Source organism: Rhodnius prolixus, unplaced genomic scaffold, assembly GCF_049639745.1.
Source record: "Rhodnius prolixus isolate KJV_2025 unplaced genomic scaffold, Rpr scaffold_1, whole genome shotgun sequence".
Lineage (NCBI taxonomy): Eukaryota > Metazoa > Arthropoda > Insecta > Hemiptera > Reduviidae > Rhodnius > Rhodnius prolixus.
The window spans coordinates 15,099,514-15,123,399 of NW_027411581.1; the positions used below are offsets into that span (position 1 = coordinate 15,099,514).

Below are 23,886 nucleotides of genomic sequence, written 5' to 3' on the forward strand. Positions count from 1 at the left end.
AAATGTTTGTGAGGTAAGTTTGTACGGTTAAAACAAGGTTAATGGTATAATTGTTGAGTTAGAGGTAATAACAGACTTGAGAGCTGTTTGGTTAATTAAGTAGACTTAAATTCGCTCTCTCTGTCGTAAATTGAGCGACCGCAAGTGTTGGAAAGGGTGCTACAAGGACCAGGTCTGTTGTTAAGGGAAGGGTCGCTAGCCAACTGCAGCAGCAGCTCCTTGCGTAGTAATCTCGCTCACAGATAGTAGACCGCAGGTGAATTGGCGAAGAAGGAGATTTTTAACTGCTAAGGTTAGGAAGACGGACCATCCAGGAGCTTAACCATCGGTATACCCCTGCCAATAAACTTGCTGCAATGCAATTAGTTTGGTCCAGATACTTCACTCACTTGGCTGGTAATACTCCTACTGGTAGGTACTGTCAGGTTATTATTACACAGGGAAACCTCCTCTAGAACAATACGCCTACTTTTCACACGCGACCATTGTCTCCACCATTCCGCGCCGTATGCGCACTTAACATGTGCTGAAAGGCGAGAACTCTGCCTCATATTTGTGTAATTAACTACAGCCACAAAATAAAAATAAAATAACTGCAAATAAAATCCACATACACGTTTTAACACTTCATTATTTCTTCACTCCTTAAAGCTAACAATTACTGGCACTCCATTTCCCGCGTGTACCTGGAGAACGCAGGACGTCTGAATTGCCGCCAATACACCATCTTGCGGTAAACGAATTCTTATAGAATTTCCATTAACAAAAACCTCTTACCGAAAGACAAGGAACTAATTTAACAACACATTTTCCCTCAAACTTCGATAGCAAGGGAGGCCTTTGTAACTAATTTGACAGCGTACCCTTTGAAAAGGGTGAAAAACTTGCTCCTTTTGGAAATCTTGTGAAAATATGACCTAAGTGATAGGAGAATGCCTTCTTTGATGTTGAAGACAAAGACTATACATTCATCCTGTATAAAGATGGAGTTGAGGATATTAGAGCCCAAATATTGACTCTTCCAGTGCTACTTCTCGCTTTCTAGTTTGGACTGTCCCAAAAATATTTTTGATAACTGTGGTAGAGTGTGGTAAAAAAACTGTTTAAAAACTGCAAAACGCCAAAAATTTAATAATAATTCCTGCTATTTAAAGAAAATTCAGAAGAAGTGGCCGCATAATTGCCAGGTAATTAACTTCTCACGAGTAGAGAACTGCGCAGGACTAGTAGGCTGAGATAATTCGTAGCCTTCGGTGAAGTTCGTTAATGTGCAAAACGATGCATCGGACAAGAGCTAAATCTATAAACTGAACAAGTGTGTGAAAAAAAGAAAAATCAAAAGAATGTTTTACGAAAAATATTTTGATGAGGTTTCATCTTTGAATATTTCAAAAAGAAAACAGATCAAAAGAGACATTAGTGGTAACTATTTAAAAATTAAAGATGAATTCAATTAATAGAAAATAAACAGAAGGACTCGACTGGAAGCTGGGGGATCATTGGTCCTAGGATAAGAGCAACTTATCACTTAGCTGGCCGGGTTAGAAGCTTAGCGGCGACAATATCCACTCGGCACCCTCATCCACAACTCCTCCGCCAATATCTGCTGCACATACAATAGAACAGGCGGGGTAATAGCATTTCTCTGTACCCTTAGCACTTACATACGCACGAACGCAGCAGTCTTGTCGCGTCCGAAAAAGAAAAGAACTAAGTAAAATTGTTGTCTCGTTTGAATCCACTTTATAAGTTAGTAGCCATTGGTTTATCACTTTTTCTAAGATAATGTGTTCAATTTTAGTTTTCTTCTTCTTTTAACCAGTGAATACCGACAAAGAAGTACTAACCGAAAAGTAATTAATGTAAAGACAGTGTCAGTTGATAAATCTGAAGAAATGCGCTCGATTTGCTCTAAGTACTTTTTAGACCAATTATAATTGACAAATTTACATAAAACTCAGAAATTTTAATTAAAATTTTGTTGGCTGTAGCATAAATAAATAATATAGCCAATGGGAGAGAAGAGATTAGCTAAGTGGTTAGCGTACTGCTTTTCCACGCAATTTGGAATCCCTGGTTCGAATCCAACTGCTAGCCCTTACATTTTCTATTCCTAGGAGCATCTAACAGTTCACTGTCTATTGATGGTAAGTGTTGTCTGAGACGAGAGAACGCTGTTTGCAGGTCACTAGCGCATTGAAAAAATAACCTCAAATGTTGACGCGTTTTTAAAACTAAATTTGAGAGTGAGATTACCCTTAACTTATGGCCTTAAATTTTTAAGCCTCGATCAATCTTCCATCGTGTATAAATTAGGCACGAAAAAATCTGCGACGTCACCGTTTACTGTTCAGATTTCCAACATAATGGTCGAAAACTTTGGTTTCTGAAATCTCCATTCACAGATTAATCTTTAGATAAGTCTTAATATCACTCTGTACATTTGCCCGAATCCGATAGTTATGTCTATGACTATGTTTTGTCTCCAAAGAGAACATGAATCTTTACCGATGTGGCCAGTTCCCATCATAACAACGTAAGGAATGCTGTGGTCTGGTTAAAGATAGTATTCTGAACTTTCGGACAAAATCTACTTCCGTTTGTCTGGCAATTTTTACAAAAAAACCTAAAGTAAACACTGGGCTATTCTTAGTTTAATGAACGAATTTATGCGAATGCCGAAAAATTGACGCCACCATGTCTACAGCTAAAGAAAAGAGAGGGACACTTGCTTAGGATAGCAAGGCCAAGGATCTGGTTATCATCCGATGTAAGTTTTCTTATTGTTGTAGATAACCTGAAGCGTCCAAATGGGAAATGTGAAGTACCTTTAGATTTAGATTTTTAGATTTCCTTTCTGCTATGAAGAGCACATAGTCTGGTGAATCTGGTAAGAAACTATCCCTTTGTTACCATATCTACTATCATATACCGTAGTAAATGATAAATTTTAAATGGCAAATAATACTCAGAAATTAAACCAAGACAATAAACTGCGAAGAGAGATTTACCACATGAAAGTACAGCTTAGATCTCTGCATCCCGCCAAATCTATGAATAAAGAAATCAGAAAAATTGTAAATGTAAAAATATATTTGTGAGGGTTATTACTACATAAACACAGAAAAGTGGCAAATTATGAAAGAGATATCTAAAATAAGTAAGGCCTACTTTTTCAAGTGGGCTTTACTTCCAACATGCAAATTAAGTGTTGCAGACTGAGGCGACTAGCAAACATACTTTAGAATTGAATTCTCATATTAACCAATAAATAAAATCGAAGGCCTAAAGGCCGGGAATCGAATCCAGCACCACAATTCTTCTTAAGCCATGCGGCCCTACCCTTTAGCCCCTTGGCTATCTTGGCGCCTATTTCTAAAAACTTAATCATAATTTACACTTATTTCGTCTGGAATTAGAAGAACCTAGCAGCGTATCCAGCGTTTCCTTTCCAGCCAATCCACCACTTTCACAACCCGTGATTTGATCCTTTTTCTCCGTTCGGTCTTTCACTCAGGAAAATTGCAGATTACACCTGTCGCTGAAGCAACGTTCTATTCTGCGACTACTTTTCAAGCAGGATGTTTCGTTTCCTTTCCTTTGCTGTAGTGCTGCACGAGACCGAGACGAGGCGAGACTTTATGCAGTCTCGATCTCGGTCTCGTCGAGATATCTCAGTCTCGGTCTCGGTTTTTTTGAATTTTTGTTTAAGTATTAAAAGTGGTTTGCTATTAATAATCTTTTCAAAAAATGTTATTATTTTTTAATAATTATTTTAATTTATATATTGGTAATGAAAATGTGTGTAAAAGAAGACAACTACTTACACTTCAATGCATCATATATTACTATTACTGTTATATATCTTTATATAATTTCAAAAAGATGTTAAAAACGCGCCAAATGAAAGACCCAAATAACATATCTGCCTACTATAACAAGTCGATTCGTGAAATAAAAAATACACCTCCCAACAAACTTCCCGCTCCATTAGTTATGGCTGTTGGTGAAGATAAAGAATCTGGTGATTCACCTTTTGACGACGACGACGACTGCATCAATATTTTTGCACTATTTGCTCAAAAATCAGCAAATATCACCGAAGAATGGAAGACAGAAATAATTACACCAAATTAGACCAAGCACCAGTAGACGTTGACATTTTAGAATGGTGGAAAACACTTGAGAACTCCTTCAAAAATTTGTCTAGAATGGCAAAAGATATTTTTAGTATCTGTGCAACTTCAGTGCCATCGGAAAGATTATTTTCGCAAGCTGCGATGATGATGACCAATAGAAGATCTTCTCTAACTTCTGACTCAGTAAAAGCTCTTTTATGTATCAATGCAACGAAAATTTGTGGCAATATTTTTTAGATGCATAGATAGTCTTTTTTTCAAATTCATTAATTCTAAAATTCTAAAATATAATTCAAATAATATCTAAGTTCAAAGTATTAGATTATTAATAGTGAAATTTATGAAACTGAATGAATGAATGATATGAATAGTGAAATTTAGTGAATTTATGTAAAAATTAGGTAATTCGAAGGGGGCCGCCACGGTAACCGAGCGGTGCGAGACCTGCGAAGATAATGTGTATTGTGGTACTGGGTTCGATTCCCGGTCTTAGGCCTTAGATTTTATTTAATGGTTAATATGAGAAATTTACAGTAAAGTATGTTTGCTAGTCGCCTCCGTCCGCGACACCTAATTGGTAGTTGGACGTAAAACCCCGCCTGAAAAAATAGTCGATTACTTTACTTTGCTTACTTTACTTATGTAATTCGAAGTCAAATAGATGTAGTAATATTGAACATATATAATAAAATCGTATCTTTTAATAATTAATTCAATACCCGTAAGGATTATTTACTAATAAAGAACACAATTTTATAATTTTGTAGCTAAAAATTAATATTTGAAAAACCGAGACGAGACCGAGATTTCTCGACGAGATATATATCATGTCTCGATCTCGGTCTCGGTACCGAGATTTGTCTCGTTTCTCGTGCAGCACTACTTTGCTGTACCAGAAGAATCTTCTTAACTATCTTAGCCGCAGTTGCTAATATCTAGCCGGAATTCAAGCCGCTACACATTCAAATAAATCACAACTCTAGTTTTACTAGATACCTGCATCAGACAAGCCGATATAACACCACCACGGTTAGGTGTGTAGTGTCATCAAACAATTCCGGCTAGTTTAGTGCACTGCCAAGTGCAGTCTGGACCAACGATGGAATCTGTACAATACGCTGAACAGCTATGGTTTATATATATATATATATTTCTTGCGCAATGCAAGTTCTCTGTTATCTTATCTGAAGAGAAGGTATAGGAAGAAGATGAAAGAAGGAAGGGTTAGTAGAAGATAGAGTAGAGGAGAATAGACGGCCTATAACAGCACAGTATACCGCAGAAGGTCCTCTGTGTAGTTATTGTGGTTGATGTTGTTGGGTAGATGTCTACACTCTATACAACATGATATATAGGGTATATAAGGCAGTTTGGTGCACATACCGTATCTCTTCACACCACTACTGAATGTTTGTCTTGCATACACCGTGGTGGCTGCATATACATGCTCTGTACATTCTCTAGCTAGCTGCTTCTTGCTAGCTAGCTGTCTTTACCGCCCGCCCTCTGCACTGCTGGCTAAACACAATATTCATGCTATTTTTTCTTTTGTTTTACTTTTTGTTTTTTAGAATGTTTCCTTTTTTTTCTTTTCTGCAGGCAATACCTGCCGCATGTACCGTGTTGTGATAAATCTACATTACACTTGTGGCCTGGACATGCATTATTTGGATTTATATGGGCGCCTGTCATTACTGTAGATTTACACATACATACATACATACATACACTCAACATTCACATTAGTGGAATACTTACACACACAATCATTTCGCTCAATCGGTATAACATTATGTCTTGTTGAAAGCTATTATTAGTTCAGAGCTACAATAGTATCCCCACCTCGTTAAATAATAGACTCATTTATTCAAATGAATGAGCTATACCAAAAAATAGGTGATAACTCGCGCGTCTTTCTTTCGCCATGGTTTACGCAGTTCAATTTTCTTGGGCATTAGAATTACCTCTAAAAAGATAGCTAGGCATTACTCTATACATTTGTAGGAAAATAAAATGATTTTTATTCTAAGGAACTGTGACTTCAAAGCTCCACAGAATCTCAAATAAAGCCAATTATTATTAATACGGCTTAATGCACGCTATGCTAAAGTTTAAACTAATAGTAAGGGAAGGGATTAGCTATGCGGGAATAGAGTATTGGATTCCCACGTGGAGCTCCAGCGTTCATATCCGGCTGCTGGCCCTTAGATTTTCTCTTTCTAGGAGCTTCTTACAGCTCACTGTCCGGTGATGGATAGTGTTGTCAGTAACGAGAGAACACTGTCCGGAGGCTGGCAGTGCACTGAGAAAAGCTCCGGGCGCCAATAATCTCAGATATTGGTGCGCCTTAAATAATGTATATATACTTATATAATAACATGTATTTCTATTTTTCAGGTCGGCTTAACGTCCAACTACCAAATTAGGTGTCGTGGACGGAGGCGACTAGCAAACATACTTTACTGTAAATTTCTTGTATTAACCATTAAATAAAATCCAAGGCATAGACCGGGAATCGAACCCAGTACCACAATAAAGAAGTAAAAGATAAAATAACTTCTTTGACTTTAACAGACGTAGCACGCATGTTCATGGTACCCCTGTCAGTTTCGGACTTACAGCCATCATCAGAACTAGTTTAAACCAGTCTGGTGTAGAGGTTTCGACTTCATTTACGTTTCCTCAACGTCAACTCCACAACATTTGTTGACTAATAAATGAAACTCCGAAACCGGTCAGAAATGAAACATGCGTGCTAAGTCGGATAAAATCAAAGATAGCACGATAGTCGTATTCAGTCGATCAAAGATAGTCGTATCCAGCACTGCGGAGCTAAACCACTTTATCAAAAAAAAATAATAATTTTTTTTAAAAAGTAGAATTTAATTAAAAGTACCAGAGATACTAAGTACTTAATTTCTCATCACTATCGTTTGTATTGTATATTGTGATAAATATTAAATATTAGAAAATAACTCCTGCAGAAACTGATCGATAATAAATAACCCATTTATTGTTAATCTCTCCCCAGGATCGTATTTGGTGGCTGCCACCGTTCCACCCCTATCGTTAAGTATAGACAATTAGTTAAAGTCAATCTTAATTAAATATTTTTTTTTTAAATGAATGTTGCGAGGTAAAATGTTGGCGGTATAGAGAATGTAGACGGACAGCGCATGCGTAAATAGGGAATTTATAAATAATTATGTTAGATGTATAGTCACGCGAACGAACAGGCGAACGAGAGGCGGCACTGATTCGTTTAAAACAATTTGAGAGAGATGAAGAGTGAAGAGAAGATAAGTTTTATGTCCACAAAGAAGGACTAGAAGATGGAGAATACGAAGTAGAAGAAGAACTGCATAAAAGAGAGAAGCAAATAGCTTAAAAAAAAAAAAGCTCCCGCCAACACCAGAAGGATTAGAAATAAATTATAAGGGCTAATGGACGATTAAAGTAGAAATGAACTTAAAGACAACCCGATGGGGGAATCTGTTTTTGCAATATACCTATAAAGAAACCGCTTATTGCATAAGAATGCAATTCATTAGCCAAATAGATATGACACAATATAACCGATGTAAAACTAAATATCTATTTAACTAACTAAATAATCAAATAAAGAGAAAAATTATTAGTTTAAATTAAACAATCCTTAACTTTTTTGTTTTGCAGTTTTTAATAGCTTTCCACATTTTTTAGTCAAACACAAAAAAATTAAAATGAAAACCCACGGCCTTTTCCATACCTTAGATTAGTTTAAATTAAATTAAAGTAAAAGGGTCATTCAATAACTAAACCGTTGTACAATAAAAATAGCTAATTGAATCAATAAAAATTTGTATTTCTTTTTTGACGTAATTCTCACCAACTTCGATGCACTTGGCCCATCTTCTTATCGCCTCAGCGACTCCTTTAGCTTGATCTCGAAGCCAGTTTTGCACTTGTTTCGTTGCTGTTGATCTTGATGCCATGCAAAGCTAATTTCTTCGGGACCAAACAGATAAAACTCCGAAAGGGTTTCAGGTCAGCTGCAAGGTCAGCGATGTGAGGAGGATAAAATAGAAGCTACTTTGCTAATAGTTTCTAGCCCCAGTTGTGCCGTATGAGATCAGGCGCTGTCTTGAAGAAGAAGAATTTCTCTGCCATTTCCAGCTCTTACTCGAAATTGTTCAGCAGTAAGTCTTCGGACTTCTTGGATAAGTGAATCAATACCAGACTGCTACCAAATATCGAATATCACCCAAAGTGGTGCTCGCCGCTAACGCTTTCGCGGCCCCTTTTAAACATTTCCACTCACGCGTAAAAACTAGTTCGGTCCATCCAACTATTTCCGTATTGTTTGTTCATCCAAAGGAATATTTCTGTCGGTTACCAACTTTCAGAAAATAAAAAAACGGATCGCAGAACGCTGTTTTCCTCCAAAAGTGCTTTCTTCGAGCGGACACGCCATCATAACTAAGTCCTTAAAGGTTCTGCTTACGTGAATATTAATCTCTCAGCTAAGAGACACTCATCGCAAGGTTGCCAACTAACATTTATAAAAGTTTCAATTCCCTGTATTAAGCGTCGCCTTCACTAAATATGATTGTCTTGAATTTCTTGAATAACCCTTAGTGAAAGAAAGCATTCTGAGTTAGTTCTTATTCAAAAAGCAATCAATATTTGGTTTGATACGTTGGACTCCTTTATGCAATAATTAAAGTACAATTTTCATAAGTATCTATTAAAAAATTAATTTCTATTTTTGCAGGAAAATAACCCTTTACTTTCATTTTTTTAAAGGTGCTTCAACATCTAAGGTCTTTGGCACCTTGTACTTTTTGTCAGTACATTGCCGACCTCCGGACAGTATACTCTCTGTTCATTTCCGGACAATAATCTGTCCTAGGAAGCGGCAAATCAGAAGAGGGAGACAAAGTTCTTTATTCATCCCCTTCTCCCTTTATTTATAAACATTGTTTGACTTTACTTCCAGCCAAATCATAAATGTTGAAACACGAAGTGTGGGATTAACTTGCAGCCCACGCTGAGTAGTCTCTGCCAGAGGAATAAACGCTGTCAGTTTAGACATGAATGTTTATCTTGATTCGCTGGCATTGTTTATTAATTATCTGTTAGTTTGTGAATAGATTATGCTTTTTCATTCAAGAAAACGGTTAATCTCGCTTAATATTCATTTTTTTTTTTTTTTTAAACTGCCTAATAACAAATAATCAGCTTCTATAACGAGCATAATTATGTATAATTAAAGTTTAATCTGTTTTGTTCTTAATTCCTTAATTCCTAGTTAAATAGACTTTGATTGGTATTTAATTAAAACAGGTAATTTTGATCTAGCTAATAATTGTCGAGAAATATAAAGCTGTACGGTGTGACTTAAAGCCAGAATCTTCTTTGTTCCCCGGACCCCACTGAGGGTAAGATAAATTAAAGAAAATTTTGAAAGTTATACTGAGGCGTCAGTTGACATGAATATGAATTCAATTTGGGAAAGTTGTATTAAAGTTGAGCGCATTTTCGTTTTTTTTTTCTCTTCCAAATTAATATTGCAGCATCATGTCCAATCCAATCGTTCTACACTATTAAGATAAGTTAAATGTGTTACTAAAAACTGGGAGTTTGAAAGAAACGATGTGATAGGAAATGCTATTGGTTAAAGTGAATCATTTAACTTAACATTTTTGTCACGAATGAAATTTGAAAGCGTTCCAAGAGGGGGCGACAGGTTTAGGGTTGCTGCTGTAGTGCCATTACTGGGTAATCTTCTAGTTTTACGATTTATGATGCAATAATGCGCATTGAAATCCTACGCTTGCAGAAAATACGAAGGAAAGTTTTAGGTCGAGTTACAAACTCACTGAAAGCTTCTCGAAACCTGGTTCCGAAAATCGAAAATAAATATTAATGAACAAAAATCAGTGCAAATTACGTTTACATTAGGAAAATCTGCGAGTCCACCAACTGAACGGTGTAAAGATTCCTCCAGCTGACGTAGTACGATACTTAGGACTGTACATTGACAAGAGACTCACGTGGAACCTACATACTCAAATGAAACGACAAGACGTGAACAGACGCTACAAGCTACTTGACTAGACTACTTGACCGCAGATCCAAACTCGACTTGAATCACAAACTGACCATCTACAATCTTAGGACCGATATGGACATTCGGAGCAGAAGTGTGGGGCTCAACCAAACCCTAGGTAACTCCAAACGCCTGCAGATACTACAGTCTAAAATCTTAAGAAAAATCCTTAATGCTCCAAACTACATTTCTAACCTTGCCGTACACACTGACCTTCACATCCCTTTTGTCACCTATCTAATAAAGTCTCGCTACCGCAACTTTCACAGTCTCCTAGCTCTCCGTCTAATCCTCTTGTACAACAACACTCCTCTCCTCACCTTCCAGACAATCCTCCTCGTCGCTTGAAGCGGAAGTGGCCTAGGGACCTACTGATGTGAGCGTAATAACCACTGAGAAAGAGTTCCATCAATGGGTGGTTGCTCTTACATGACCTTCATGAGAACTTAACCACTTTCATCAAATTTACTTGATGCAACATTTGTTTCAGTTGTAAATGTACTAATAAAGCGGGAAAAAAAGTCGAGTAACCGCTTTCTCACCAAATTTTTATTCTTTTTGAAGCCTTCTGTAATAAGAGAGGCACACTTAAAGTAATCGGATTCATAAAAATAGGGTTCAAAATGTACATCTAGAAGAAGGGGCAGAAGTTCATTACCGTGTATGATAATTATATCGAAGGCAAAGGTGGAAGAAGAACAGATTGCATTACTTGAATCAGCACCGAAATCACTTATCTTTGCTGTCAACTGAGTTCTGTTATATTTCTTGCGATTCCTTGTGGCTCAATGATATTCTTTTTTTTATTTGTATATTTATTAACTTATGTATTGAATAATTGCTGTTTTTTCAATTAATTTACGTTTTGTAATTAATTAATTTTTTCAATTAATTTGTTTTTTGTTAAAAGTCGGTGGCTGTGCATTCGTCTCTCTCTCAATCTCTCTCTCTCTCTCTCTACTCACTTAACTTTTAAAACTGCATTCTTGCATTGCCAGCTTGTTGCATCCAGGACAGGTATTGGATTAAAAAGAAGAAGAAGAAGAAGAAACACACTTCATGTCCAATTTGTATCCGTATTCGTGGAAATTAGTCAAATGATCGTTCCTTTTTTTACAGATCCTTTACTCTAGATGTTCGTACTCCCGCATCTGCTTGTGCTTGTTCATACTTTTTTTTTTTTTTTGTTTTAAAGCATTAGGGATGTTGTTCTTCTTACAAGGCATGCCGCCGTTCGATCGTTTTTAATAGCATTTCTTTAGTTCAAATCAAATCTTGCAAATGAGGTAATCATTCTTATTATTTTATTAACTGTGCCAATACGACAATTAATTAGTCATTTTTATTCTTCTTTTTTTTAATTAAAAAAGTTCAAAGAGTAGTTGTATATTTCTACTTTTTACCTTTCTATTCCCTGGGGTAACTCAAACGAATGTCTGGTGTGGATACAACAATACTCGAGGTTTCTGAGTTATACATTTTCTTCTTAATTCTCTGCTTTTAAAAACTAAACATCTAACTGCAATTGAATCGGTTATTGCAGAAACAACACATGTGACATTTCGGCCATTTTGGGTTTTTTACATTATTTCATAATTTGAGCCTTAACGCACATTTTAGTGCAGAAATAACACATCTGTTTAAACAGTCTTAACGGGCGCGTAAATATATCATTTAGTATAGAAAGAACTCATGTTCTGCCCAAGTGTTGTTTCTGCAGTCACCTGAAAAATCGTGATTTTTGTAACATGAGTTGTTTCTGCAATAACCGATTCAATTACAGCAAAGCTCCACTCCCATCCAATATCGGAATACAATAATTTAAAAAAATAAATAAATTGAGGAGGAGGATTTCAAACATATAACAATGATATGTCCACGTTATGTAGTAGAAAGGAAACGAATGTTTGACAATCATATACAGGTATTTAGATGCACCATTTCACTACGAAGGCATAATATTCTCCACCAACATCTATGGGCTTAAATCTATAGCAGAGCTAGCAATGAAATATGAATGTATTTAAAAGTTATAGCCGATTAGAATGAATGGAAGAAAATGATTAGAGCAGGGTTACGTGATTTTAATTTCGGTTAAACTATAAGGATGGCAGGAGCACAGAGTACTGCTCCACCCATTAACAGTAGTTTATGTAAATAGTTGTATATAGTAGAATGATGAATGTGTGAAGCGAATGTATCTATAAGTAAGAATGGAGAGTGAGTGATATTCTAGTGATAAGCACACAGACGATGCTGGCTGTATACATAGACGATGCTGGCTGTATGGCGATAGCCAATGCCAAAAAAAGAACAAAAAAAAACAGTGTTCAAGATAAATGCGAAGTTTAGGAAAGATCGTGAGAGTTCTCATAAAATTGTAAACAACGATTCAGTAAAAAGTGCATTTCCGTTTGTGGATCATTTTTTAGACGTTACATTTTAGCAACACATTCAACTCAAACAATTAAGAAAAACGTTATTTAAAAATAGTAAATATAAAAACGAGTGCAGCAATTATAAGAATTAAACAGTAAATCGTAGGAGCCACGTCCGGTGCAGGGACTTTAAGCAATTATAAACACATTTTCTTTAAAAAAAAAAAAAAAAAAAAAAAAAAAAAAACGCCTTTTCGGTCCCAGGGACCGCAAAACAAAGATTTCCCGTGAAAAATCTTCTCTTTTTTCATTTTATTTTTTAATTTAAGGCGCCTCAACATTGCTACTATTGGTTATTGGCGCCCGGAGCTTTTTTCCACTGTCCATCGCCAGGAAGTAGCTCCTAAAAAGAGATAATCTAAGGACCAGCAGGTGAATTCGAATCCGGGATCTTTGCATTGCAATCCAGAATACGCTAGCCATTGACCTAAACACTTCCCTCCGTCTATCATCCGTCTTTTGAGTCGCTGAAGACTAGTCACTTCGTAAATTGGTACAAGAATCCAATTAAAACAATACCTAGTGTACAAATTTAATTTTAATGAATTAAATTTTGCAAAACAAAACAAACATTACATGTAATCTCCTCTTTTTGTTCATTGTTATTTCTTGACTAGTCGCTATAGTTATTAGATCGCGCCTACGACTTCAATTAACTTAAGCAAGTTTTTAGTACGCAAGACTCGCTGATGGTGAATCGTATCCAAACATGGCACCATAATCATAAATATTTATACGCCATCCCAAGGTAAAAAGAGAGAGGGAGAAATATTAAAATATTGACTCACAAAGTGTTAATTCGCATACAAATCTAGCAAACATATAAATATATGAGAGATAAAAAATATATGCTTCCACAAATAAAAATCTATAAAAATTAATTTAACATCATTATGCTAACAAAACCGGACATAATAATGGAAAGTAATTAAAAGAATATTACTTAAGGCCACAATAAAATAATTAAGTAAATAACGAGGTATACATTAAAATAAAGGTGTAAAATTCAAATCCGGGGTTAGACAGTTAAATAGATTTGTCATTAAAAAAATTTCTAAGCATAAAGTAAAAAAAAAGCACAGTAATAAAACACATTATGATTAATTAAATACAGTTATAACAATTACGTATATTTATTTTTTATCATTTAAAGAAATAAAAAAATTAAAATATTCGAATTTTTTCTTTTATTAACTAGTGAGTTAGGTTTTTTACTAAGTTATGTTTATAATCGTGTTAAATTTTCTAAACGAAGTTTACGTCATAAATACAAGCCTTGGGAACCTTTGGGCACGAAAAGGACTTTAAAAACGCGTAGGAGTATCAGACTGAAATGGCTGTAGATGACTCTTATTAGTAATCTATAAAACGGAAGGAATTAGAATGCAATGGTCATACTACTGGATTCCCATGCGGAAATCCCAGGTTCGTATGCAGCAGCTAGCTCTTAGATTTTTGCTAGTACGAGTATATAATTTTTGCTCGTAATATAACTTCTTACAGCTCGCTATCTACAATGTGTGATTATTAGTGAACAAATTTGCCTTCTAAATTCAATTAGCATCAATTTAGCCACATTCAAAATGCAAAGAACTCTGAAACTTATTCTGGAAAATCGCTCGTCCAGATAACCGAATTTCTTCTGCCTTTTTGTTCTATAAAGGAAATTAAGAACAGTGCTTACAGTTCCTTTCGAAAAAACCAAATTTCCTTACAAGACGTCACAAATAAAACTGTGTTTAATTGGATGAGCAGTATATAAAGCTGAAAGTTGTACCCGAAACGGTTAAAATGTTAGCATCTAAAGCTATAATTATGCTTAAATGTTATCAAGTTATGAATTAGCTGCTATACTTTAGTTTTTGAAGATATGTTCAAATAGCCACCATCTTGAAACTAGTAGAGAATCCCAGAGTAATGGTTATCAAGAATCAATTTTGGTTAAGATTAAGATTAGATAGCGCGACGGGACTTACGCCGCAAGGCACCGCAGCCAAAAGAGGCTTATTGTGCTAGCCCCTTTGGATCTAGTAGACGAACCTTCCCCTACTAAGGAGGTTGAGGACTTTCCCTACTAGTTCTTTTTGCGCTACTATCTCCTTTGGTCTCAAAGAGCCAAAGGTTTCATAGCACAACCGTTCGATTGCAACTCAATCGAACAAGGGAGTGATCGTTTTCTCCTCTTCCTGCACAACGGTTCCGAGCTAAGGTCGATCTTATCTGTTATGCTTCAACGATAGTAATTAAACATGGCTAATAATATTACTTGACGTAGTAAACAATCATAATTATTAGAAACATTTTTCTGAAAAATTGGTTGAAGGAGAATTAAGGGGGCCTAGCTAACTCTTAAAATTGACTTCACGGGTTCTTCACGACTGTCTAAACAGCTAGACACACCCACCATGCTAATAGATAATTACAGCATCAATTACGACAGATGCCATTCAGCAATCAGTTTAGACTGAACTGAACTTCAATGTTATGACGTAATTTTGTCAATTAAACTGGAATTATTGATAAAAAGATTGTTAATAATTATTACTTCCTATTCTGAAACTTCTACGCCATTATTTCAAATTCACTCTTCAGTTATTCTGGTAACAATAAACACCATATTGGCATATCTCTCTCTCTCAATTCATGCACAATTTGTCCAGGAGCCACTAGGCGCCTGTTATATCTTTGTAATTACCTCGGATGAGTTCCAAAAAAGGACTCATGGACTGACGATAATGGAAATTTTATTGAACTTTAGTTTCATTGTTAAAACAAAAATATATATATAAAAAATCTGAGCAGTAAGAACTATGACATTAACCACACTACGCAGCGCAACCTTCCAATTCAGAAGTATGCTTCCGCCCTCTATCACCTCTAAAAGTATAATTATTTCCGGATAAATGTTGAAAAATAAAAATGATTCTGTATAATAAATGGAGGTAAATACTCTACGTTTAATGAACCTTATTAAAAACAGTTTTGAAACTTATATTAAGAAACACTGAAACCTGTTCCGTAAAATATTAGTCTCTGAGAAAGTTTTAGTTTTGGCCAGTATGATTGATCCAATTGATTGTTAAGTGTGATCAGTAAGAGTGAACAAAACTCAAGATCCCACAGAAACAATATCTTATCAATAGCTTCTTCAATAACTGCTACCATCTTACTCTAGTAAAGTTGCAATTTCTGTTAAATGATTTTCCTAGGAGATGGAAGTTTGGTTGGGCGCAGGCTGTTCGAGAAGACATGGCACTCTAGAGAATAGCTGAGCAAGAAGTTATGGATAGAGGCCGGTGAAGAAAAGCAATGAAAATCGCAGTGTAGGGATTTTTCCTTGAAACCTCTGTACAAAAAAACTTCAAATTACAGTGATCAGATCTGAATAGTTTTTAGCTTTCAATGTCGACTACAAATCGCATTAACAAGACGATCGTAACAATGAGCATCTTTTTTTAAAAAGAAAGTGAATAGTGAAAAACATAATGAAACTATGTCAATAAATCAGCATAAATAAATCAATGACTACGTCTACAAACAGCAGCTTTATGATAAGTAGCCAATAAATCGAAGAATAATGTTGCAATAAGAGAACCTTTATTTATTCTCCATACTTTACAAGCGTAACTTGGATTCACATTAGTTAGAATGGAGACTGTGAATAAAGCGATTGATTCACACCTGTAAGATGAATACACTTCTTCATTCTCCCACCCCTCAGACAGTAAATACATACATACAGTATCCGACAGATAATAGTTTACTTTGTATCTATGGAACGTCCATTACTGAATACATTCTTACCAATAAATACATATTTAAATACCACAACCTCAGTGCGTAGTAGTTATTTATTAGGCAAGTGAAATAAAAACTACTTTATTCACAAGTTAAATACGAGTATTTCCAATAAATATACTTATTTTTTTGTAACCACATTAAACTGATTCTTAACTTAGTAAGAAATTAACTTAATTTTTAATAACAGGGTACGGATTAGCTCAGAGGTAGACGTGTACTGAATTACAAGATCCTGGATTCAAATCCAGCTGCTGTCAGTTAGATTTTCTATTTTTAGGAGCTTCTTACAACTCACTGTCCGGTGATGGACAGTGTTATCGGTAAAGAGAATTCGAAGGTCAGCAGCGCATTAGGGGGGAAAAAAATCCGAGCGTCAAAATCAAGAGTCAAAAAGTAGGGTTTTGATCAAAATTGCTCATCTACAATCACTACTTCACTGGATCGATTTTTCATGTACATCTTTTGTAAATGAGGATGAAACGTTTGACTAAACTTTCAAGAAAGAGTAAATCAAATCAACAGAATAAAAATGCGAATTTAGTCACAAGTTGTTGATATGTACAGTAAATAAATAATATTGTACATAGTTATTTACTTCATACGGTACATACTATAAAATAGTACATGTGTAGTTATTGTACTGTGTAGTTGAAAGATGCTATAAGTCTTTGAAAGAAGAATTCTCCGCGAGAATCTAACCAGTCAGAGAGGTCACTATTTGAGAAGAAATAATCAGGAATCTTATCCAGGAAGTAGACGTTGTTAAAACGATCAAACTTGGCAGGTTCAGAGAGGCGGGCCGCTAAGAAAGTGGGATGAGAAAGTGCCCAAAAGGCTCATGGAGGAGGAAATGCACCGGGTTTGGCTAGTAGGTAGATGTACATAGGTAGATAGAACTTAAGATGTACGGATGGAGTAAGTGAAGATGCTGGAATACTGCTCCAGGTAAGAAACTGGAAGGCTGCTGTAACGAACAGAGATGACTGGCGGGAGCGAGTTGAGGAGGCCAAGGATCAGTAATGGGCTGAAGTGCCGATATTATTATATTGTTATTTGTATTTCATCAATAGAAACCTTGATACAACTTTTACTTCCTCTAAATTTTCATGTTTCGTCATCTTTCAAGTGGACATGTATGCCAAAAAGTTGATAAAGAATAAACGCTTATCCGAGGACCGCGGTTATCATGCAATCGGTAGCAGCGACGGGAGGTGTGTACAAAGGACCAGAACATAACGCGCACTTCTGACTCGTGCTTACTGGGAACAATAGCAAGCCCCAAATCCTAGGGCGAGAATGGTCCAGCGGCCACTCTGGCCTTTGGGCCAGGGTAGTACACGCTGACTCCTTTAGAGTAGCGCGCGTGTAGCCCAAGTTATTATTGTAGCAAATTGGTCAATCAAACTTAATGAAGTTAAGCCGCGGGATTTTATATGTCTGCTAAATAAGAACTTACCTCTAGATACCAGCTGAAGAAAGAGAAAACCAAGAGGATGTACTCACCTGTAACAAAATAGATAACTGTTAGAAAATGTAACAAGAAAAATAATTAAGCACATTATCATAATTACAATTCAGCTATTTAATACAAGAAATCAGCAAGTTGTATGACACACAGGGGTGAAGCAGCACTCTAACATCGAAGTCAGGATTCCCTCACCCCTATACTAGATACTCTTTCATCAAAATTGTCTGGAGAAGGTTGTGCTGGATAATCCTTAATATCTATTCCAGAATTGTAAGTTCCTTAAGAAACTCAGGATCCCTGGTAGGAAGTACTCAGTTTTCCAAAGGCACGTCTAAAGACTTTCACGTTCAGAGTTTACCTGTCCCTTCACTGCCTTGTTAATTAGAATTGTTGTCTTAGTTCTTAACACGTTTGCCAGCTTTTACCACCTCATTAAAAAGAATCTAGAGCAAGGCGGAATGATTGCATACAGACAATGCCTTAAGAATTTTTAGGCTTAGAGCCTCCAGAGCCAAATTTCTCACCTTAGCGCCATAATAAAGAGGACGCAGAGATTAGTTTTCTAGGTTAGTCTAGGCTAGGATGCCTGGCTACTTTAATTTGAGATGATGTGGTGGTTCTCTTGGAATGGACAAATTTCGGACTTAAAGGCGTTTACTGGAGCTCCGGTAACGAAGCACTTAATTTCTTATGGTCCGACGAGCTTTAGGGCTGGAAAGGTAGTTACAACGTAACCAGCATGGTCAAGACAAACTTGCCCGAGTCGAGAAATGGTCACAGACCATGGCGACTTATCCCTGTCTTTGATGCTTTTTTTACAGGACAGTAGGCTCAGAATAAATCTTCACGTGATGTCTCACAATGGGAGGACTCAGCGGACTGTGGCACAGGGTGAGGAAGTGGTATGTCCTTTTACTGATTGCGTTGCTATCGCGGCTTTCGCGATATGAGGCTCTTGGCGAGCTTTAGAGACCAGAGGAGATAGTACACAAGAACGTTAGATGAGAAAATCCTCAAATCTTACAAGAAAATATGTTTCTTCTATCTTTTACCAGAATAAAAGCCTTTCTAAACTATATTGCCTGGGTAACAGGATCGCCTCATTGCTAATCCATATAATCAAGATATTGACACACAGTTTAACTAGTTACTTGTTTTAAAATCCTCTAATGGTTCTTAAAAAAATCCACACCCTGTAGATTTTAAGCGGTAAAAGTGAGAAAATAATTATGTCGTGCTCATTAACAATTAAAAAAAAAGTATCTAAAGCTTTTTAATAACATAAATAAGGATTTTAAGCACCTAATAACTTAATAGATTTTATTTATTACGGACTAAGCGAGATCTAGTTTAAAGTTAGTTCAATTAAATTTAAATTCCCACACTAATTCATTTCATCATTAGATTTTAAATACGAACATGTTCAAAAAGAAGGCAAAAAAAATTACGATTATTAGAGAAACACACTCTCTCGCACGCACTAAATCCTCCCCACCAATCTGCCAACTCTAATCCACTCTTTCAACAGACACACTTAATATATATGAACACGTGAATAAAAACAGGAGAAAAAAATTAACAATAATTTGTTTAGATAGATCACCTTGGCTTTAATCGTGGGTGTATGTACTTTATACTGGTAACAATCTAAACATTAAAAGATATTGTTGTACAGTTCAGATATCAAGGTTCTTTTTGTTGCTATTATGTCGGCTTCTTTATAGTTCGCTTATTTTACATTTACACACAAATCTCCATTTAAAATTGATAAATATTGTGCGAACATGAACAGGTTTTCTCTTAAAAAATTTTCTTACAACTTATTTTTAGAACGTTAATTGGTTTTTAACATTGTTTTACTGATACAAAAGTGATTGATTTTTAGGATACGAAGTTCGCCAACAAATTTAATGCAAATCATTAGAGTTTCGGAGAAATTGCAGCAAAACAAAGAACTTTATTCCATAAAATCGCTCTTCCGTTAGCCATTTTGAGTTGGAAATTCAACGCAATTTGGGAGTTAATATTGGATATGATGGATAGGCTTTGCGAAGAGGCTTGTACGAGATACCAGGTAGATTGTTCCTGGACAAAGGACTCTTTCTTCCTAAAAACTTCCCAAGAGAGTTTGGCTTTCATTATTGTCCGGAAGAGCCATCCTAAGAGATTGGACAAGTTTCCTAATGTGGCATTGTCAACTGAAGAAATTGGGTTTCTAGAATGTGATGTGGTAGTTGCAGATTCTGTGGGAGAGATGGAGGAAACTCCGATAAACCTCCTAATGGCATGGGATGCCAAGGAAGATTAAAATATATGGGAAACTCTACTGGGTGCTACCTCATACCCACTCAATCATTTGAGACAAGAGAAGGTCTTTCTTCCTATACAAGCCCAATTTTTTTTTTTTTTATTTTGGAATCACGGAACATTAAAAAACGAATATTCCATATGAAAACTAAATATCAAAAGTTTGTAAAGACTGCAATGCTCTCCTTATTTAAAAATGGGGAAAAATTTTACTCCGAAGAGAAGTTGAAAGCAGGTTGCACTGAACTTTTCGCCTACAAAGAACCTCTCAGGTTCTAAGAGGATTTGATTTACGGGCAGAAATTTCGGTTGGATGAATGTTATTTCGTAAAATCTATTGGTAAGTCTTTAGAATAGGCATTAAAGTAAATAAGCTGAACTCCTTATACAATATAATGCTTTAAGAACATGTTAACAGGGTACTCCAAATTGGGAATTTTCGGTGTAAACTCTAAACCAAAAATCTTTACGAATTGCAACAGTTATTGTTAGAAGAGAAAGACCCCCCAAAAAAGAAGTTGATTAAAGTGGCAATGAAAAAGATTTATTTGATAACGGTATATAAATTAAAAATAAAAACAAACACAAATTCAGATATAAAAGCTAGTTTAGAAAACTAAAATCAGCATACAAATTTTAGCATAACAAATTAAGTGTGATTCATTTAAAGGAGCGGTACTGTGAATTTAATAAAGACAAAGACAAACTGCGAGAGGAGAAATAATAATAATAAAAGAAATGGTAGAAAGAAACATGAATATATAAAGTAAGGTAAGACGCCTACATAGAGTATAGCGTTAACTATCAAACTATAGTAGGAGGTATATCAATGGTTAGATCTCTATGGAGAGAATGGATCTTTATAGTGAGCAGCGCGCTGCCGACTCCAAGCCTCAGGGCTTCTGCTTGTATTTGGCTACCGTCCGTCCAATCTCCTTAGCGCATAACGCACTCTACTAACTCAAATATGGTACAAACAACTGTCCATCTTTCACAAGTTTACTACAACTATTTTTTACATTACTATTATTGTAACTAGGTACAAGTTCACTGATGAAAACTGCAGCTTTCAAAACCGTTAATATAGTGGAGGAACAAAAGGAAGAAATAGTTTGGAGATAAAGTTTGACTTAGTCTTCTTTTTCCTTATTATAATATAGTGTGCTATAGAAAGCGCCACGATAGCCGAGCGGTTAGTGGCGAGGACCCGCACAGCACAGATGTATTGTTGGTTTAGTGGGTTCAATCCTGGTGTTCAGACCTTAGATTTTATATTGTATAATGGTTTAATATGAGTAATTTATAGTATATTATTTTTCATAGTTGGCTCCGTCCTCGACAGATAATATGGCGGTAGGTTAGAAAAGCCCGCTTAAAAATTAGGCATTACTACTAGTGGGCAATATTCTTTTCTTCCTAGGAGCTTCGCTTCGTCCGGGTAACGAGAAAACGGTGTTGTCCGGAGGCCGGAAATGCACTAAAAAGAAAGAGAAGATATTGACGCGCCTTAAATAACGTTCCATTACTTGCGACAATATTCCAGAAGCTACTGGCGCTATCTAGCTTCTCACTACCTTGCCGGCTAATCTATCATTAAGTGGACAAGAGTCCATCATCTGAATATTATCTTTTTAAAGAGGCTACCAAGAAGAGAAAGTCTAAAGGTAATAGGAATTAACTATTATCACTTTTATGCGAAACGTTCTCTAGGGGGTTTTTTGGTAACCACAACTGTAAGCACTCCAGTAGAGGGTACCTCAACGTAAAGTACACTTAAGTTGCCAATAAGTACATAAAGTAAGTAATAAAAGCAATAAGAAAATCTGTTAAACAATAAGAAAGACAGAATCGATTTCAGAATATTTTCATTTATTAAGCTTAGACTGCCAAGTTTTATATGTAATAAATCCATTTTAGTTTTAACGATTTTCAAGAGAACGAAATTGAATGTTAAATGAAAATTTAAAGGTTCCTAAGAGTCAACTATTCCGAGTTTAGCACATCTGAGTCGTCAAATCAGATTTCTCTTTTAAATCTCCCAAGACCCTGACTATTTCATGATTAACAAGTCGAGTCAAAGTGGTCAATGTGAAATGAAATCTACAACTACAAATCAAATAATAAACAAGACCATTCCCAAGTTTTCTAGCGGCTCAACATAAATATTTAACAAATGACTCATGTTAATTTAATCACTGATTGAGTCAACAGGTTTATTTTTTTTTTTTTAAATAATTTAACGATTTAGTTGCTAATTTGATAAAGCTAACAACAATATTCCTCTTTCCCCATCCTATCCTCCACAAGGCAGAAAAATATTCGATGTTTATTCAAAAATTACAATCAATAGCAACAAATAAATTAATCATCGTTGGTAAATTATGAAAACAATGGGACATTAGATTAATTTTTTTTTTTTTTTTTACCCAAATATGGCTAGAAATAATCATTTCAATTTTAATTCTCCAGATAGACTTGTTTGGGCATTTAACAGAGAATAAGATAAAGTTGATAGTTAAATTATATATTATTTACTTAGAGAAAATAAATGGCCAGCTATAAAAACTTTAAATCTTTACTTAAAAAAAAATATTTACTTTATATTTGTAACCATTAGGAAGTAGTAGCAATTTTAACAATATTTACTTTCAGGAATAATTGTTTAAATATTGGAATAATTGATGGGGAAATTCACAGTACTTAGAGAAGAGGGAAGAAACATATTATGTGTTGATTACCGAATTTATCTTTCATTTAAGAATAATGGTAATAATAGCAGCAATGATGGAAGGAATCAGCTAAGGTGCTGGCGAAATGGACTAGTAAGCCCAAAGGTTGTGGGTTCAATTCCAGACGCACAGCCCACAGATAATCTTCTTACTTGGAGCCTCTGCAGCTCACAAGTTCCCGGAATATCTGGTGGTCCACAGTGCATAAATATTAAGACCCTCTGGAGTAAATCATCGTTTAAAAAAAGACACTTTTTATGGTAGGATAACGTCTGTGAATAATCCCTTTTTCACATCTTGAATATTTTCGTCAAAACCTCCATTTTTTTTTTTTTTTTAAGAATATTGAATTTTCACCAATTAAATTAATTATTATTTGAAACATTAACACCATGATGAACCCAGAAATAATACGTTCACAGGTGTACCCAATTCCAACTCCCAAAATGGCCCTAAAATGAGTTTTCTAATAAATAAAAAAAGTTTTGAAAACTGAAATTGCCTGAACATTAAGCTGGGAAAACTTCGGAAAATCACCTCAAATGATTTCTGGGCAGATTTCTGGAATTTTCTTTCTATTTGGGGGAAATCCATTTTCAGTATAAAATAAGGGAAAGTCAAAGAATTTTTAAAAGAAAAAATTAACCGGAATTATTAATTTAACGAGAGCATTTATCCTGTTTTTTAATTCTTTTTTAGAAAATGATTCCGACCATTTTCTTTGATTCCACACTACCGTCCACACTTAGTATTCATTTCTCCAACATTTAATTGAAACTGAGAAAAACCCCTGAGAAAATTATGGCACCACTGGGGCAGAAGAATGGGTAGAAAACCCCTTTAAAGTACAATCTACAGTCTTTATGGCATTTCCGTATAATGTGCCAGTTTTACAATGTAAGCAGGCAAAAAT

The 23,886-nt window shown here is 35.5% G+C and overlaps 1 protein-coding gene across 1 annotated transcript in view; it reads right to left on the minus strand.

Moving 5' to 3' along the window:
- The window catches only part of bs (serum response factor blistered), a 253,182-nt gene that overhangs the window by 72,002 nt on the left and 157,294 nt on the right, over nucleotides 1–23,886 (minus strand). The window lies entirely within an intron of this gene.